Consider the following 19,320-nt stretch of genomic DNA (forward strand, 5'->3'; position numbering starts at 1 on the left):
TGGTTCGATTCCTTCCACTGAGAGGCTTTTTGGATACTCGAGTTTGTTGGTCCTACGCGCGGGATATGTGGAGGGCTTAGAGGAAACTTGCCAAAGATTTAGGCGGTAGGAAAATAATGGGCGGCAAAAGAGCCAGATAAACAGCCAAAACCAGGAGTCGCTCCATAACCTAAAAGCTCTGGAGTGGCAGGAGGTGAGTGGATTCAGGCAGGCATCCCTCGGCAACCCAGGCATTCACCTGCCCTAAAGGATAGTGCAGCTGAGTAAATGCACACTCTGGAAGGCAAGATAAGGTGCATGTGAGAAAACAGAAAGTATTTCTCTCATTTCCCCTCTGGATCCTTTATGATCATTTTGATGCAAACACTTGGTGTGCCTCTGCCTGTTCTGTTTATTGTATTACTGAAGTTTGCGGCTGAGATCCAACTATGAAATGATAAATCTCAAAGCCCGAGAGATTCACTTAAATAATGTACTTCAGTCCAGGGCTTCTTAAGGCGACAGATTCTGCTGTTCTTTGTGCAGTTCTTGGTTTTGTTCCATAGGGAAAAAAATGTCATGACACGGCTTGGTTCCGTTCTCAGCGGTATCCATAACGATTAATGATTATTCCATAGCTAGTGTCTCACCCTTGCAGGTGCTCTGCTACTGCTTGCTCCAAGTGTTACAGGGCCACTCTTTTCCGTTCATGAAAATAATAGTATTATGAACCTTTTTTTGTGTGCCTTTCTGAGAATGGCCGGTGCAGGGGCACAAGGGAGCAGCTTGGCAGCCAGATGGATCTATCCATCAGTGCTCTCCGATATGGGCACTTGGTGCCTTTCCATCATCCCTTATGCCTCCTGGTGGTTTCCATGGGAAGAGCTGAACAATTACTTTCTTGTGTTGAACAAACCATTTTTCCTTTTAGAAGTGGCGTAAAATAAGAGCAAATGCTACATTAGATACAGAGGGAGAGCATCCCACCTTTCTGGGGCTATAGGGCCCCATATGGTTTAAGAAGAATTTGAAATGGATTTCAAAAAGAAAGATCTACAGTTTTCTTTGTGTGTCAGCCAGTGATTGCAGTGACAAGCCGGCAAACAGAACAATGAGCAGATACTCACTGTCTTTGGTGATATGTGGCACTGTTTGGTGTTTCCTAGGAAATTTGTGTTCAAAAGTCAGTATTGTGTTGTGTTCCTGTGTCTTGGGTAGATTTTTAGATGAAGTGATTTGGGAGGTCTGTGAGGTTGAAACTGAAGTATTGAAGCAGTGCCAACAAGGATGGGGTAAAATGCAAGACTTCAATAGATCAACCACTTACACTATTTTAAAATTTTACAAGCTTAGTGAAGGATGATTTTCCTTTTTCTCTCCTGAAGTTCTCAGAGTTGAAGAGATACTGTCTGAGACATAAAACCCAAAAGCAAATATTGAAATCTCAGTGGGACAAGTTGTATTTGGTACATGTATGACGAATTGTGCTATTCCTTTCAGTGCTGCAAAGACAACTTGCTGTAAGACCAGGAATTGTATTGCCCTGCTGCTTGCTGCAGTCTCCCTTGTGACGTAGCCTCAGGACAAAGAGACAGCAGTTCAGGGCTGGTTGATGCTATGTGGAGTCGACTGATTTTATTTCCATGCATTTTCAAAAGTTTTGTGTCTGATAGGTCAGTCAGTGGGAGTGTGGTATCCAGGAGCCTGCCTGGTTAACTGCTTTGTTCAAAGCTGTGCTCTTTGTTTCCCGAGGAAGAAGAGGAGGAGGAGGAGAAAGGGATGTGCTTTATATTCATTTGCAGATCTCCTGCTGAGGTGGGAGGGTGGGATGCAAGGGCTTGCACCTCCAAACTCCTGTACAGTTTACTCCACTCTATGCTGTTATGGGTTAGTCACAGTAAAGCATACTGTGGCATTTAAAAAAAAAAAATGCATCCCTTCCAGCTGAGCAGTTCAACTGGTATTAGATGTGAATGACACCTAGCTACTGGTATGGTTCTGACTTCCCTGACTCATCACTTCATTGACAAATAGTGTTTCATCTGGTACAGAAACTGACTGTCTGGGCTGGACGGGTGACTGTGCTACATATTATTATGTATGTATGTTTCCAGATAAATATACTTCTAATGTAAAGTGTTCTTAGGCTCACAGTTCAATTCTTAATAGTCAAACCCAACAGAAGTAATAGAAATGTGGAAGTCAGCTGGAGGACTGCAGGTACTGTGAACTCTGAGCTTTTAGTGAAGGACTGAAAAAGCCAGATCTTGAATGTACTCCATCTATAAGGATTGTCTAGGAGGAATTAGTTTCAGGAATTAGTTTTTCTACTGTGAAGCACCCCAAGCTGACCTTAGAGCAATTTAAGTTTTCAAGACCATACCAGATACCTTTTAGGGGAGTGTCTGCATGAAGCCACACAGTGTGACAACAGGGAACAGTGTGACAACAGAGGATGAGCAGGTAGGAAGACACGTAGCTGCAATGGCACGGGGGTGACCCTGAGCTCAGAGTTCAGGGGTCACCCCAACACAGCACCCACGCACTGCACCCACCTGTCTGTGCACACATGCAGGTCTGCCTTTTGTAGTGACTGCATCAGTGCTCTAAAACACCATGTGCAGATTCAATTGCTCTGACTCTGCTAGATGATCTTTAAGGTCCCTCCAAACCCAAACCATTCTGTGATACTCTGTGATCAGAAGTTTACTCTTGTCTCTCCAGGCCATAAAAGGCAGGCTGCTGTGAGTCATGGTAATGAATAGTATTGCAGGAACATAACTTGGGTTTGTGCAGTGAGGGATATCTCATAGTAGGTAACAGACTTTTGAGACATAATCTCTATTTTCCAGAGATATGGCAAGCAATTTAAAACCTGAATGGCAAAACTGCCATCAGTTTCCCCTTTTCCATCCTAGCAAAAAGGCAGTCATGAATTAGTGTGCATAGTAAGATTTGACTGCCAAATGTGCTGAGCACCCTTAACACAGTAATGTCCAAATGAGCTGCTGGTGGTTACCTTTCTTACAGTATGTCTTGGAGAATACAGGAGTCTGTAAATAGGATAAATCAATATATCTTGTATATTTTGCCAGTGTTCATCAAGAAATCTAGGAAAGAACCTCCTAAGAGGATTTTTTTTTTTAATCAGTTGGATCTTGTATAGATATTGCTCTTTACATGTATTGATGTTTAAAAAATTGATGGTGTATGTTTGGCAGTAAAAGGAGCAAACTGATAGGCTTGTCTTTTCTAAATCTTTCTTCAACTGAAAAAGGGGAAAAGTCAATGTATTATTCCTTTTATGGTGATATACTGGTGGGATTTTTTAACTGTCTGGGGGATTTCTGCTGCCAACATCTCTCTGCCATTATGTAGTTTTGAGCTGAGTGATAAAGACTATCTTGCTCTAAGACAGATGTTGGTAATGGCCTTATTTGTGCCAAAATCTTTGTGAGGACAAAATGCTGTATAAAAATATTTCCATCCATTAATAGTGAGTGCCAGAAAAGTGTACACAAGTGGTTTCAAATTTAATCTGTAATGTAGCTGATGTCTCAAAGATAACAACATCTTACCCCCAAGAAATACAACACTATATGTGAGGTAATTGCTATGAGTTACACTGGATATATATTATTCATTAGGGGACTGTCATTATATCATGCTTGTGAATTCCCCAAAGTCTCTTATCAGTGTCCTCATGACATCTCAACATCTATGAAAAAGAGGATTTTGGTGTCCCACTTGACTGATGGATGCTTTGGCTTGCTAGTGGCCACTTCTAGTGAGCATGCTTGTCTTGTTAATTTAAAATGAATAGACTTTTGGGAAAGGAGCTTAGTTCATATATTCACATTATCAGAGATAGCAGTCCTTCACAGGGAATATGTAGTGGTATGTTATCTCAGTTTTCCAGAAGAGCAAATAGTAAAAGTTCTTTCATACGTAGCTTTCATGCTAAACCACTCTGCACTGTCTTCAAAGTATAAAAGCTCAATATTTGGCCAGTTGCTGTGGATAGATATGTTTTTGGTCCATTAAAGGATCTTTAAGTATGTCTTTGAAACTTATCTGGTCTCTCATCAGTTACACATGCTTATGGCATTCCTCTTAGAAATTGGAAGAGAGGAAGAGGCTAGGTAAGGATGGAATTTCCCTGTTATTAGCAATTAGCAGATCCAGATTTCATTTTCCACTACCATTTTTTGCCAGGAGCAGCTGCAAAGGGAGAATTACACTGTGACCTTCACAGCACTTCCTAGTGCCATCATCAATCAGATCTGGCAGAAGCTTTATCACATCTATCAGTGTGGCTCATAAGCCACATGCTGTCTAGTCTGGGGGGAAAAACAAACAAACAATGGGAGCTACTGTAGGGTTTGTTTAAAATAAAACAGCCAGGAGTGAGCTTTTCCCATATGTGCCAGCTTTGTAGGCAGATTTCTGGTTTTGCTGTGTGCTGTTGGGCTGAGTAAGAAAAGATGATGATTGTAAAGCAGTGGAAGATTTTTTCACTACATTTCAGTTGGCATTGGCAACTCATTCACAAGTAATTACATCTTTAGCGTTTCTCAGGGGATGCTCTTCAGTCCCATTCCAATCCCCAGCATTATATTCACAAAGGAATTTATGCAGTTAGATTAATTCAGGTGTTTTCTACACAGGTAAACGTTACAGAATAAATAAGTGTTTTCAGACTTCTCTGATTCTTATATGAAATAACATAGCTTTCTCAGATTAAGTGGTTTGCTATATATATATATATATATATATATATATATATATTTTTTTTGGTGGGATCACATGTGCCTTTGGAGACTACTCTAGGTCTCTTCTAGAGGCAAGTTCATAATGTAGTAGCCAAGGTCAGCTGATGAGCTGCAACATCTCCCTTTTCAGCATGCAAAACATTATTAGCACCCTGTAAGTAGCTGATTTATTTTCTGGTTGGTTGGTTGGTTTTCCTTATTTACCTTGGTCTGATTATGGAGTTTTACTAAAATTTAAAACATTTCGTGTTCTTACATTTTTTCATTGTTGTACCAAGTTCACTGCTGTTTTCAAATTCCTTTTCTTGCCATCTGCAACAGATAAAACTTTCTTGCTTTCATTCCCTGGTGACAGTGTACAGTGACAGTCTGACAGGTTGTCACCTCATGCCTGACTTGCTTGCAGGCACAGACTTTGCTGACAGGTAGATGGAAGAGCAAGCAGCAATGAGGACAAGCAGAATTGTTACTGTGTGTGTAATTCTAGCTGCCTTCATGGTGATGTGTTTTTCTGTGTATGTGATATATACAAATGAAAATGTAGATGTATATAGATAAATAAAGAGTGTGTATATGTATAGATGACACGTTAGAGCTGCCTTTGTCACACAGGTTTTCTGAGAAAAATGGCTAATTGCTAATAAATAAATAAATAAATAAATGTACTGTTGTACTTTTGCATAAAAGATTAAGGCCTTGAGCTTCAAACTGCTAATGTTGATGGCCAACAGCAGGGTGTGATCTGTAATTTCTGTGGTTTTTAACCAGCCAGTTCTTGGCAGAAGTCATCTTGGTACCAGATCTGGGCAAGGAAGTTTGAAATGCCATATGAAATGAGCAGGTGCAAGGAAAATGCGCATAAAATGTGAAATACATTTAGGAAAAGGTTAGCTATTCTGTCAGGAAAAAGGAAATCACATGAACTGACTAGCTAGTTATAGAAATAATTACTTTTGTGTTTTTCCCCAGTGTGTGCTGTGCCAGTTTGGCAGCCTTTGTAGCCCCAGCTGCTGCACTGGGCAGGGCTCAGTCCCTGCCCCACAGACCAGCAAACCTGGGGGGCAAGGAGCCTGCCCAAAACTCTCCTGCCTGTTCTCCATCTTCTGGTTCCAGCAGCCAGGCACCACGCTGCACAAACACTTGGTCGAGAGGTTTTAAGAGTCCAAAGCCATGAGCAGTCCCATTTCAGCAGCAGGATGAGGAAGAGAGGGAAAGCTGCCAGAAGGAATTGGTCTGAGATGCTGAGTCCTGTGTCACTGTTTGGGGGCTCCTGCTTTAGGAGATGCAGCAAACCAGCTGCCTGCCTGCTGCAGGTCAGACCAAACAAAAGGACATGGCTACTGTCCTGAAAACAAGGTGGGCAGTAATGAGGAAGTAATAAAATGGCAGGAGTCAAAAACAGGAGAGATAATGCAGGAGGCAGAGGGATGAGTTAAGGAGCAGGGCTGCTGAGTGCCACCAGGGCAGTGATGGTTGGCAGCTGAGCTGCAGAGGGGTTGCTCTGATGCTGTTCTGCTGCTGCATCTTAGCATAGATCAAACAGAAAGAAACTGCCCCTTGGAGAGTGGGATTTATTTGTGTAATGCAGTCCATGCTAGGGAACAGAGTGAAATACTGGATTTGTCACTGGCTGTAAGAGCTCAGGCTGAAGAAAGTAAATATCTGAAAACGTTAGGAAGCTCAGTGAGTCTAAGCTCTGTTGATACACAGCATTATCAAAAGAATAGCCATTGGAAAAAGTATTCAGAGTGAAAAGCTGAGAATATACAGAACTCTTCTCCTTGCCTGATCCCTGTGTCTGCACCATGTGTTTGTCATTAGCACCATGAAAAGCTGTGAGTCTCCATAGATTGGGAATGATGGGTCCTTCAGGAAGAACCAGGAGAGCTGAGAGGAGACAAGGGGCTAGGTCAGGTCACAGCATTTTGTTTTGAGCTTAACAGGAATGAAATCCACCCTGAGGAGTCTTGGGGAAAATTCTGGATGAGGGCCAGTATGAATAATGCTGAGTGCAGATGGGTGGGACCCCACCTGGTTACGAAAACAATCCTATTTCCAAAGTTAGCTATTTCTGCTGAAAAAGGGGATATTTAGCAAGTAAGGTTCAATTTAAAAGAAAAAAAAAAACAACACTTGGAGACCTTGAAAAACATACCCAAATCAAAATATCTAAAAATCTCTCACTTCAGAAATTAATGAAAACAAGCCCCCAAACATGCAGACAGCTGAAAGCACAAACCAAAAACCTCAGATAAACAAAACAAGTGTCCTCTGGGGAAAGGAAGAGTTGTTCCCTCTCTGGGAAAATTTGTCTGTTCCTGTGGCTTGTGAACTTTTCATCTTCTCTGGGACTTTCTGCTATCCTTGGTTTGCTTTTTTCAGCTTCTTGGTCTTTCCCTGGAGCCTAGAAAAGTGTTTATGTGAGCACTAGACTTTAAGGAAATGAATGATGAGTGCTGTTCCTCAGGAGTTGGTTTTGGGACCAGTCTTGTTTAATTTTTGTCAGTGGCAAGGGCAGTGGGATTGAGTGCAACTCAGCATGCACTGGCCTCTACTGCTGCAGCTTGTGGCCATCAAGACACCTTTCCCCTTGTGGCAGCCACATCCTGAGCATTATTCCAAAGCTAATCTGGAGCAAACTGTATTCAAGAAGCTCCAAAATGCAGCAGTTAATTTTAGTCTGACTCAAGTTTCCATTAGTCTCCAGCTGACTATTGTTCCTGTCTGTCTGCAATGACTGAGCCTCACAGCCTCTCAACCCAGCAATTTCCTTCACATCTCTTTGGATCTTCCTCTTTATTGTTGTTTGCAAAACACTGAGTCTGGATTTTGCATACGTGGAAAATCTTGCTGAGAGCTATCCCCCCTTTGACCTCATTATTTCCTGTTCTCTCATTTTTCTGTCTTGCTTATAGTCCAACTATGTAACTTTTAAAAGTGGTCTGAGTATAAAAAATAAGTTGTAGTGAAGGCTTGTCTGTAAACAAAAGCTCTCTACAACCCAAGGGCAAGTAGATGTGTGTGTAGAAGGCCCAAATGACTGACTGTCCCAAAGAAGCACTAAAATACTGATTAGGTTCAAAGGAAAGCAAAAGTTGCCTTGAAGATGTATGATGTTTAGGGATTTCTAGACTTCTTCAACCCTTTTTAAATCCTTCTGATTTTTTTTTTCTACCACAATAACATCTTTTAAAGCATTATGGAACTTGCTCTGCTGTTCTTGCCTTTGGGATTCCAGTCTGGTTAATGGTCAGCACACCCACAGACTCTAGGATATAAGTGCAAACTCAGATTGCCCTGAAGTTTATTGTACTTTATGGGCGCATAGGGTGAAATCCATCTTCAAGGCTTGGGGTCATTTGGGCTAGGTTTCCTGACATACCAGCTCTTACAAAAACCCAGCTGTTCTTGGGTTTTCTGCCAGCTTTAAAGAAAAACAACCAAATAAAGAAAAATATTCTGGCAAATAGGGATCAAATCTTAACTTGGTTTGAATGTGCTTTAAGTAGTCTCAGTCTTTGCCTTGACACTAGTTAAGTTCTTCTGCTTCAGGGAGGTAACTTGGAAGAAGTATTTGTGAACAAGTCCAGGCCTTTCCCTGCACATTGCTGTGGGGAAGGGCTGTTTCCTACTAAGGTCAAAGTGTTTCCCTCTGTGAGATAGGATCTGAACAACCCAGAGCAAGACCTACATGTAAATAACTTGAAAATAAAAGTACATGAAATGATGCTGCTTTCCAAGGTGTGATTGTGGAGTAGTTGTTGGCCAGGAGGCATCCCTTGGATGGCCCATCCTCAGCCAGGACCAAAGGAGACAGCACAGCAGGAATGTGCCCTTTCCCAAGCTCTAGTTTGAGCCATGTGTAGAGAGCAAAAGAAGCACAGCCCTTCTAGCAAGTTGTCATCAGTGACTTAATAAAGCACTCTATATATGCTCTTTATATGTTAATAACTCATTAAAATCTAATGACTTCATGAAATTGGACAGGCAGTAGGAACTGGAAATGGCAGATGCTCAGGGTGCAAAGGCAAGCAGAGAAGTGACAGGCTACCTGAATGCTTGGAAGAAGTGCATGATAAAGTTGTAAGGATTTTGATGCACTGGTCACTCTCTCATCAGCCCTGCTAGTGCCTCAGCACTCCTGAGGTTTCAGTGCTAACCCACAACCTCGTCTAATGAAGTGCAAGGAAGGGAGAGAAGTATGTAAAAACCCTTTAGCATCTTCTCCATGTATTTGGGTTGTCACCTCTGCTTTTTAAGCCTTCTTTTTTAACTCTTGCAATGCTAGTGAGTTTAGGAGCACTCCTAAATTCTGGGATAAACAAACATTTATCTACTTGCCCTGGAAACCTTTCTGACACGATGCCAGGTGTTGCATCCCTAAGACCTTTTGCCACAGCACCTTTGAACTGTTTGCAGGGGTCACCTCACCTGCCCTTGTGCCAAGCAGCCTGCAGCAAACATCTCACCTGCCTGCATGAGTGCTGCCCTCAATGCTCTGCTGTGTTCTAGTGAATTACAGACTCTGCCCTTCTCCCAGTGAACCTGCAGAGAAAAGCTGTGCAGGTTTTCTCCCTGATGTGCTGAGACCCTCCACACCCACCTGCACTTCTCTTTGATTGCCTTCACCAGCTGTAAGAGCTGACCAGCCTAGCTCAGTTCAGTTCATGCCAAAATAATCCTTCAGTTCAGTTAATAATAATAATTCAGTTCAGCTGCACACAGTGCACTGAAGCAACCAAAAGTATGTGTATCATTCCAGAGGGCTCTCACCAGCTCTAGGAGGGGTGGAATGAGGCACGGCTGTGTGTGTACCACAGCACTTCACGGGGTTGTTTTGTTATAATCAGTGATAAAGAGCATTTTTGTATAGTTCAGTAATGTAAAAGTAATATTGAGCAACTGCACTTTGTGATGAGAGTTGCCAGGGTGTAACTACATAAAAGCAGACAAAAGGCATGGCAAGAAGGTTTTTGTTTGAAGAAATTGTTAGAGGCATAATTCTCCAAAATTGTAGTTGTTGGACCATCTGAAGTCAGCCTACCTAGGAAAATATTTAATTCCCTTTGCCACTGTTACTGTATTAAAGTGAGAATTTCTTCCTGGTGAGATTTTTGTAAGGAGCAAACTTCACATACACCAGTGGAAGTTGTCCAAAGCAGAAGGGAAAAATGCCATTTCAAACTGTTAAGTACAGAATTAATAAAGGCCACCTGGAAAAATAAATGTTCATTGGTTGCTGATTTTGTATGTAAAGTGCATTTTCTTCTGGAATTATTATTTATACTGTAGTAAACCCAATAGAGAATTCAATAATTTTACTCAGTTTTTAATTTGGCATTATAACCAGCTGATGCCTCTTCCTTCCTGTGCTTAAGAATTAACATTCTTGTCTGCAATAACTCTTTGTCTGCCTGTAGGCAAGTGAATTCTTGTCATTCACTAATACCAGAAAGATCAGGGACTTGGGACCCTAATACTAGGACTGCTGGGAAACACTGAACACCAGCAGAGAGGCCTTTGAGTGGAGAGAATTGAGGATTTTCATTGTCTGCTGCCATTATCTTGTATTACATTCTGCTTGTCTGCCAGCTTGTTGCTAGTAACAAAGATTACTAGCATCTGGGCTTTTGAAAATCCCATTATTTTCCTTTCTTTATCTGATCACACCATGGAATTATGTCACTGAATTAAAATTCTGACAGTGGTAGACTTTATGTCCTGGATGATAAAACATTTTGTCAGCATAAAGTTGCATGGTTTTGAATTTAAGGATCAGAGGGCTGCGTTCCTTCTGCTCAATGTGAGGGCTGAGAAATAGCATAAATAACCTAGCAAAATAACTGTAAAATGTGTATTTAGACTAGCAAGTGGATTCATTTGGGTAGTTTCCTGTTGCCCTAGCTTCTTTATCTTCCCAGAGGGTTTTTCCTACCATACAGTCTTCATATGTGCATCCATTTTCGGAATCTCTCAAAGCAAGAACTGTGTATTCTGGATAAAAAAATGTGGCACCACTCTTTTGCTATATAGTTATTACAGGATTTTAACATGTTAGGTCAGATTGGTGTTATTTTCCAGATTAAAAATAGTCATGTCTGAAGGGAAGATTTAGAATGATATATTAACTGTGACTGATAGCTGCTTTTCCAAATGATCATCTATCAGTATCTACTCATACAGGGCACTTAGCAACATAGAATGACCTTAATCTTGCTGCAAGTCCAAAGATGACAATATATCTGCTGGACTTGAAAAACATTAAACTGGTTTGTCTGCACACTTCACTTGAAAATATCCTACCCCAAAACAACCATATTAGTTATTGTTTATGCTTTTGTTTGTTATTAAGCAGCAGTCTGCCCTACACTGGAGATATTTTGGATCCATGTCTGGTACCCTATGCTCTATATATGACTTTTGCCATCCAGTTTTAGCCTTGCCTTACTCTTTCATTGAGTACCTGTGTCTGTTGTTAATTTTCATTTGTGATGAGTTTCAGATAGGGTCAGTAAGTATCCTGAGAAACTGCTTTAGAAGACAAATGGTAAGGAAGTGTCCCCATTGTAAGAAATGAGACCAAGATGCTCTGTCATGGAGATTTTCAGTCCTTTAATAGAGAATCTTGCTGATGGGAATTTGTTTGGGTCTCCTTTCTTATCAGAAGACCATGGGTAGAAATTATATAGGGGATTTCATTTCAGATTGCTTTCAATCACTGTCGTTCAAAGACAGAATGTAACTTGACATATGAAACCAAAGGCAAAGTGAAACAGAAGGCAACCAACTTGGCATTGATTAAAGATATGAATGATTGCAGATCGTAATAAGATTTGTGACATAAGATGCTTATCTGAATCAGGTGTAGAAGAGCAGTAGTGGGATCCAGAGGGGTGCTAAAGGGATCTTTAACTGCATTATTCCGTGTACTCTGGGGCTGGAATTAAATTGCTATGGCTGAACTGGCGTTGGTAGGGTAGGAAAAGCAAAGGTACTGAGGGCAGTGCAAGTATCTGTGGGACTTGTGGGAATAGGCTTGCTGTTTGTTAAAATCATTTTCACTGTGTTTGTGGTGGCCTGTCACGTTCACTGTTCTTGATACATGGGTGTCAGCTATGAGCCAGAATGCTTTCTTTCTGTCCTCCCTTTTCTTAGGAAAGTGGGATGAAATCTTTCATTTGTACATCACATATGTTACGTTTTTCATGTTTTGAGGCATGGAGAAAAAGACCATGATGAGTCTGTGACAGGAGGAAGGCAAAGTTAAAGTGAAATGAGAATGTATTTTTAATGAAGTTATGTTACATTTACCAATTTTGAAGATTAGCATTTAGAAATGTGCTTCTTAACTGAGGATAAACAGTTTGTTTTAATCTATTCACATCTAAATTAGGACTCAGCTATTGGTACTTGCAAAGCACTAAGAAAAGCACTCACTCAGACCATCTGTTGAGAAAATGGGAATAGGAAACTGTCATTGTATGTTCACAAATCCTGCCTGTCCCTGGTGCTTTAAGAGCAGCCTCTTGTGAATGCTGAGTGAGTCTGAAACTGAGGAGGCTCTGTGGGATCTCCACTGTGGCTCTCTGTGGTGCCAGTTAATAGGTTCTTCAGAAAATGCAAGTCTAGATATTTCTCTCACTTCTGTTCTCAGCAAAACTGGTTAAGCGCTGTTAAAAGATGACATGAAAATAATAAAGAATAATAGCACAAGTAAATATATGTGAGTAGAATATGTCACTAAACAACTTTTTAACAATATTTAAATATTACTGTAATGAGAAAGCTCTTTTTCACTTTCATTTTAGTAAACACGGATCAGATTTCCAAATGAAAGGCATGTGAAAGCTGATAGGCATTTAGAGGTGGATGCATTCTGCCTGACTTGAGCCATGCATGGCAGAGCAGGTCCACAGCTGAGCTCCTTCCCAGTAATCCTTCTGTACAATCAGGGGATGCAAATTGGCTTCTCTAGGATGTGATTAATCTGATCTATTCTAGACATCTATTTTAGGAAGACTAAATTTCTCGCTGATTGTGCATGGAGCCTAGGGCAGCTAGCCGAGGTACAGATGAGTGCTTTGTAAGCACTGGCATTGAGTCAGAGCAATGTCACTGCTGAAGCTCAAATGGACTGCTTCACCTTAGAACCCTATAAAATGAGTAATTCTTCTGAATTAAAGGACGTTTTTCCAGAGGTTTAAAACAAGATAATAATTCTTTGTATTTGTATATAGTGTACTCCTACTTTGGGTTTAGTTAGTGCTTACAAAAAGGTCTATCACATCTATGCATGGCTATTTCAGGGCTTTGATGGCTTATGGTATTCATGGAGGCATCTTTGGAAAGAGACTGGAAAATGCAAGAAGGATGACAGAGACAGATTCTCAGTAAATGAGGTTTATAAAATGAAAATCTTAGTGGTGTTCTTCTGGGCATTGCTGTATAATTTTAGTTTTCTGATTTATGAGTAGTTTTCCATATTGGTCACATATAAAATTATTTGCATGCCAAATGTGAGTTCATTCAGCTGTGAGATTTTTATTTAGGCTGCTGCTCTCCATGCCTAACTAATTAAGATGTCGTGCATTTGAGTAACTGAGGTTCTTAATCTTCAATAAACTAAAAATAATTAGTTTTATTGCCACTGTTTAAAATTTTAAAAGAACAAATAAAAGTGCCATCAAAATAAAATGTTCTCAAGACAGAAAAAGAAACTGATTGTGTAGTGTCTTGGAAGCCATCAAATGGGAAACTACAGATAGAATTTGGGAAAATTTTTTTCCTTGTGTCTTCAAAAAATGTACACACTAGAGATTGTAATTTCTGCGAAGTTGAAGTATCTGGGTTTAAGAGATAATTTACTAATTGTTTAAAAATGAATCTTACATTGAAACAATATCAGGGATTTGGGATTTTAATAGGAAGCCCAGGGTGGACCAGTGGCTTGGATTTATTTCCAAAACCTGATTGTTTTATATTTCAGGTTTGGCAAGGAAGTATAGATATAGATAATTGAAAAATACACCTTTCTTCAGCAGAAATCTCTATATGAAATGTTGTTTTGTAAGGTGATCTCCTTAAAGGCTGCTTTTTAAGAAAACTCAGGTTTTTTTGTTTTTTATTATATACTGTATCATATTACATTTTGAATGCATTTTATATATTTATCATTCTGAGGTAGTGTAATAGAGCAGTAATTTCCGTAGAATGTAGGAGAAATTTAAATAGAGATGACTGGAAACTGTAAACCTGCAACAGCACTCAAATTACTCCGGTGGGAAATGAACACCTACAAAAACAGGTTTGCCCAGGAGATGCAGTCAGGCAGAGTTCATTACACACGTGTGTTTGCATTGAATCCAGTGGAAAAGTTCAGAGGCTTCAATATGTCTATTACCATGCCAAAAGGCCCAGTGGAGCTGCAGAGCTCTGAAGATGCAGAGCACCTTGTGAAGCTCCTTCATTTACCCCTAAGGCAGACAGTGCACACAATCCATGTTCTCTATTTCTTGTTGATATTTGTTTACTGGTATCTTCCTTGCTGCTGTTTAAGTCTTAAAAATAGTTCAAAGACTTAATAAGCTGAAGCTGTTTTGTGAGGAATGTAGTTCTTCATCACTGCTGCAAGCTGGATAATTGCTGTGGCTACATGTTGCTTGTATGGTGGTGACCTCCCAGAAAGATTCATTAGTGTTTGGAACAGGATGATTATTCTTGTATTGTTTTACCTAAATAGTTTTTGTTGAAAGAGAGATAAGTTAAATATTATTAAAAGTTGGAGAGGTAGAGTGTATTTTAGAAAGTGCTGTTCATAAACACATCACATTCACTCAGTGCAGACCACCACGTGGTTGCTGTTTAATTTAGGCAAGTGTCCATTTATGTGTTCTTTACAAGGGTTTGTGATAGATTGAGCAGCTAGGGTTTATGTTAGCTTTTTATATTAACCAGAAAGGCAAGGTGGAACTAAATGAGAGCATCAAGCCTTGGTAAATACTTATATGCTTTCTTCAAAACTGTATCCAAGATCCCTAGCAAAATATCACAAGGTGCTGCAGTTGTTGGTAGGAAGAAATCAGCTGGAAATATATTTACACAGCTCTCCTTACCTTTCTGTCCAGTTAAAGACCTTTAATGAAACAAAATGCAAAGGACTGGGCAGGGATTAAGGATTTTAAGTGCTAGGAACAACCCTCTGGAGATGCCTCCCTTTCTCACTGTAGACCTCAATTTAGGAGAAACTGGTTTGTACTCACAACCATATAGCACATAGGTACTTATACCTCTTGTCTTCACAAGGATATTAACAAATACAACATTGGATAGGATTTCTTGACTTAAAACCAGTTTGTAACTTAGTCTTCTCCCCTGGAAAGTAGTGAGGTCTGACCTAATCAAGTGAAATGCATTGCAAGTGTAGATCTGGAATAAAACCATATACTGTTCAATGAGTCTACATTGAGAGAGGCTCTCAGTTGCAAAATGGTGGGAACTTCTAAATTTTTTTATTCAAGCAACCTCATTTGCTGATCACAAGTAGATCTATTGAGAATTGACCCCAGCTTCTTTAAAGATGACCAGCTGGTGCTGATCACTCCTTTTGTTGTTATTCTGATATTCTGCAGAATATGCTTGTGTTTATCTATCTCACTGTGTATGTACTTATATATATATATATAAGTATATACTAGTTGTTGTTCTTGGAACAGTGGAGGATGTTTGAGAGAAGCCATGCTATGAAAGAACACTCAAATCTATGTCTGCCTGTACTGCCTCATCCCTGGCACTGAGATTCCTGTGTGACACATACCCCTGGGTCTCATCAGGGGACCTGAGGCTTCTCTGCTTAATTTAGGGAAGCTTGCCCACTTTTCCTGAGCCCTGGTGAGGATTTTGATGTAGAAACAGAAGCATTGGTAATGTTTCCAATTGCTGAATAGGTTTAGCTGAGTGTGAGTTGTGGGATAGAAAAGATACAGGTACTTAAACTGTGTTATGGACAGCAGGTCATATATAAATACAACACATGTATTTATATATGTATTATATATACAATATATAGAAATATAATACATTAACCCATTGCAGGGGAATTCTAAAAGCCTTCGGGAGAGACTTCTTCCTATTGCTTTAGATGCATTTCCATTTTTCTCATAAACTGGAAATACCAACTACCTTTCTATACTCCATCCTTAAAGAGTATGGGTTATTGCTGTTTGAGTGTTGGGGTTTTGTTTGTGGCTTTTTGTTTGTTTGTTTTCTTTTTTTGTTTAATGCTTTAATTTGCCATACTGCTTGTGGATTTCAAAACCTTGCCAGAAGGTATTTTTAAAATTGGTCACTCCTCTTGGTTGTCACACGTCAGCACAAATCAAAATACTTGTCAACTATTTTTCCAATAAATATCTTTATTAAATTAATCTTACAGTGTGAGCGTATGTATGTAGTCTGCTTCAGTAAGGGTTCAATAATATGCTTGTATATTACTTCTAGGAAAGGAGACTCTAGTAGGAATTGTAATTTACTTTGGAATACAGATAACTATGTGTATTCCTCTGCTACAATTTTGCTTATCCAGTTGCACTCTTTTCTATTATCAGGTAGGAGCACAAATCAAAAAATATATTAAAAAAAAGGGTAGTTATGATACCCCATTGGGTCATATTTATGTAAGAGAATATAGTCTCTACTGATATTTTACTTATTGACCTTAACCCAAATTTCAGAAGGCAAAATAAACAGTGTCCCCAATGTAAAACATGAAAGATTACAGGAGTGTTTAATTCTTAGAGAATTGTTCAGAATGAACTTTCCCACTCTTTTCATGGTTGACTTGTAGTCTTGCAAAGCACAGTGCTGCATTGTTATCAGAGAAGATAATGCTTTCCACAGAGCTGCAGGAAAACACCCCTGCTAGGAATGCACTGCCCCAGGGAGGAGAAAGCTAAAGGTGAGCCTACTTGCAGCTTTTCTTTTATTTGAAAGTAATTATAACATTTAGGCTATTGGTGACATTGCCTCTGATAATTCCAGCAGGTTAGAGCATCTGAGTCTGTTTCACATGTAATACACAGAAGTATTTTGCATATGTTTTTAATAATTACCATTTTTTTCCTTCAGGTGTTTTTCCTTCAGGTGTTCCTATGCAGCCCCAAATTTCTCTGTTTGAATCACTCATGCTCCAAGAAGCTGAGCTTGTACTGATGATAAAACCAGCTTTGTTTCTGCTCCCACATGGCTACTGAGTCCTTCAGATAAACAAGGGAACCCCCAAGGAGCAGGGGCTGCTCTGGGAGGAGCTGCAGCCTTCCTGCCATACCCTGAGTGCCTGGCCCAGGAAACAGAGATGTTTTCTCCCACCACTTGTCCTCTGGGAGCTGTCATGCTTCCACCCACAGCAACATGGGGATAGTCACCTATGGAAATGTATAGCTGTGTGGAGATACGTATATAGATATATATGTATATATCTATGTACATCTTTAACACATACATATGTAGGACTAGACCATGTGCAATGTTATCATTGTGTGACATCTGCACCAAAGACTGCTGTTTCACAGTGACTTTAAATCTCTCTGTAGGCTGCTACTCCAAGACAGGACATCATTCTCCCTTCCTTGCTCTTGCCCTGCAGAGGCACCAGCAGAAGCTCTCACTGGCACGTGGTGAGCTGGCTCCCTGCCCTCCTCTGGCTCACCCATGGCTCAGAAATGCTAATTTTGGCCCAAAGGAAGTCATGGAAATGAGAGATCAGGGATGACATCAGTCTCTCTCAGCAGCAGCCTGGGTTAACTTTAACTTTTTGTAAAACCACAGCTTTCAGGAAAGGCAGGGATGAAAAAAAAACCCAGAAATAACCATCTGATTTGAAATACCTACTTGGGCGTGCTTCTTTCACTTGCACAGAGTGCTCTTAAAAGTCATTTTTGTATCTCAGAAAGTGACTCTGCAGTTACTGTTTTCTCAGGGTTGGTGACTAATTTCAAGGAGAGCATCCAGCCTGGCCTAAGGGATGGCAAGTTCTCTAATCAGGAAATAGTTAAGATGAAAGCACCCTGCAAGCATCTTGGAAGGGGGGAAGTAGAGAGGGCATCAGCAGGAGTTTTTTATTTACATTCAATTGTATATCTTGTCCTCTCACAGAATATATGATTTTATCTCATTCCACTCTAAAAAGAGAAGTTGGAATACCTTTGGAATGCAAACTCTTAACAATGTTAGAATTACCTTTTGTCCTGACCTTTACAAGTTTTTCATTATTTGGATGATATGTTACAGCTACTCTAAATTAAACAGGCATGCATCAAAGAGATTCCTTAAGAACTTGATTTTTTTTCACTTAAATAGAACTGAACATGATTAGATCTAAGTCTTTAATGAGGATCACTTATTTCCTGTGAAAATTATATTTTGTTTGTATTGAAAATTGTATAATTGTATATTGTATCACATTTTCTGTGAAACTAAGAAGAAAGAAAAGGAGGATCTTAGGCTCTGCACAGATTTCTTTACTGCTGAGCCTATCAAACCCTTGATTAAGAGCTCTGGTGTACCCTTCTTGGGCAGCTGATGTTAATTCTACGCAGGCATTGGCTGAGCTACTTAGGATTCAGCTGCTGAACTGCTTGGCATTCAAATACTAACAAGAAACAGGGATCTTTTGCATTAACATGACTCTTCCAGCCACAGTGGCTCAGCAGAAATTAGACTGGTTCAGCTTCTATGCATGGGGAGGAGGGAGAGGGCTATCCTTGGCAGCTGTGCCAAAGTGTGCCCAAACCCTAAGAGATCATGTCATTCTGTTGAGGTGAGCTGATTGTGAAGGGCCTGTATAGTGTCTCTTCCTGCTGTCGTTTTTTCTCCTGCCTGAACTTATGTAACAATTCAGGACTGACAGAAAGGACCCAATAACCCATTATTTCTGCTCCGTAATTAGGCTTTGTCATGGCCACTTCTTTACAACCTCTTAGTTTGTTGTATTAGCAGAGCTGTATTTCCTCCTCACAGCTTTTTTAATCATGAAAGGATAAGGTCGTGTGAGCTGTGTGTATATTGTCACTGCTAGTACTTCAGGCAGACAGAGCTATTTCTCTGATTAAAGTGATGTGCAGTAATATCAGGAGGTGTTGGATTCTGCCATGTTTTTCCCCCTGTTACTCAAACAGTGCTTGAGCAGAAGCATAGCAAGTCCAGGCTGAAGGTTGTTCTGGACTCCTAAGCACATAATTTGTATCATCCACTTCTAAATCCTTCCCTTTCCATCATTTGGCTTTTCATAAAACTGACTGCTGGAACATATGGGAGGAGTTGGCAAGCCTTCTGCAGTATCCTGGCATGTGGGAAGGGGTCCCTCAACCTGGAGTGAAGCAGTTTCTTCAGCCAGCCACCAGCTGGGATGTTTGCAGCTTTTTTGTCATCTTATCTCATCCCCAGATGACAGAAAGGTTTATTATTCTAGGCAATTAGGGTGAACGTTCCCCACTTGTTTTTCATCTTTGGTATGATAAATTTGGTGATGAAACCCTGAAGAGTTTTTAAATGGTGTTGTTTTTTTTTTTTCCCT

The 19,320-nt window shown here is 40.2% G+C and overlaps 1 protein-coding gene across 2 annotated transcripts in view; it reads left to right on the forward strand.

Moving 5' to 3' along the window:
• The window catches only part of AFAP1 (actin filament associated protein 1), a 112,487-nt gene that overhangs the window by 812 nt on the left and 92,355 nt on the right, over nt 1-19,320 (forward strand). The gene's annotated exons all lie outside the window — the stretch shown is intronic.

Source organism: Lonchura striata, chromosome 4 (genome assembly GCF_046129695.1).
Source record: "Lonchura striata isolate bLonStr1 chromosome 4, bLonStr1.mat, whole genome shotgun sequence".
Classification (NCBI taxonomy): domain Eukaryota; kingdom Metazoa; phylum Chordata; class Aves; order Passeriformes; family Estrildidae; genus Lonchura; species Lonchura striata.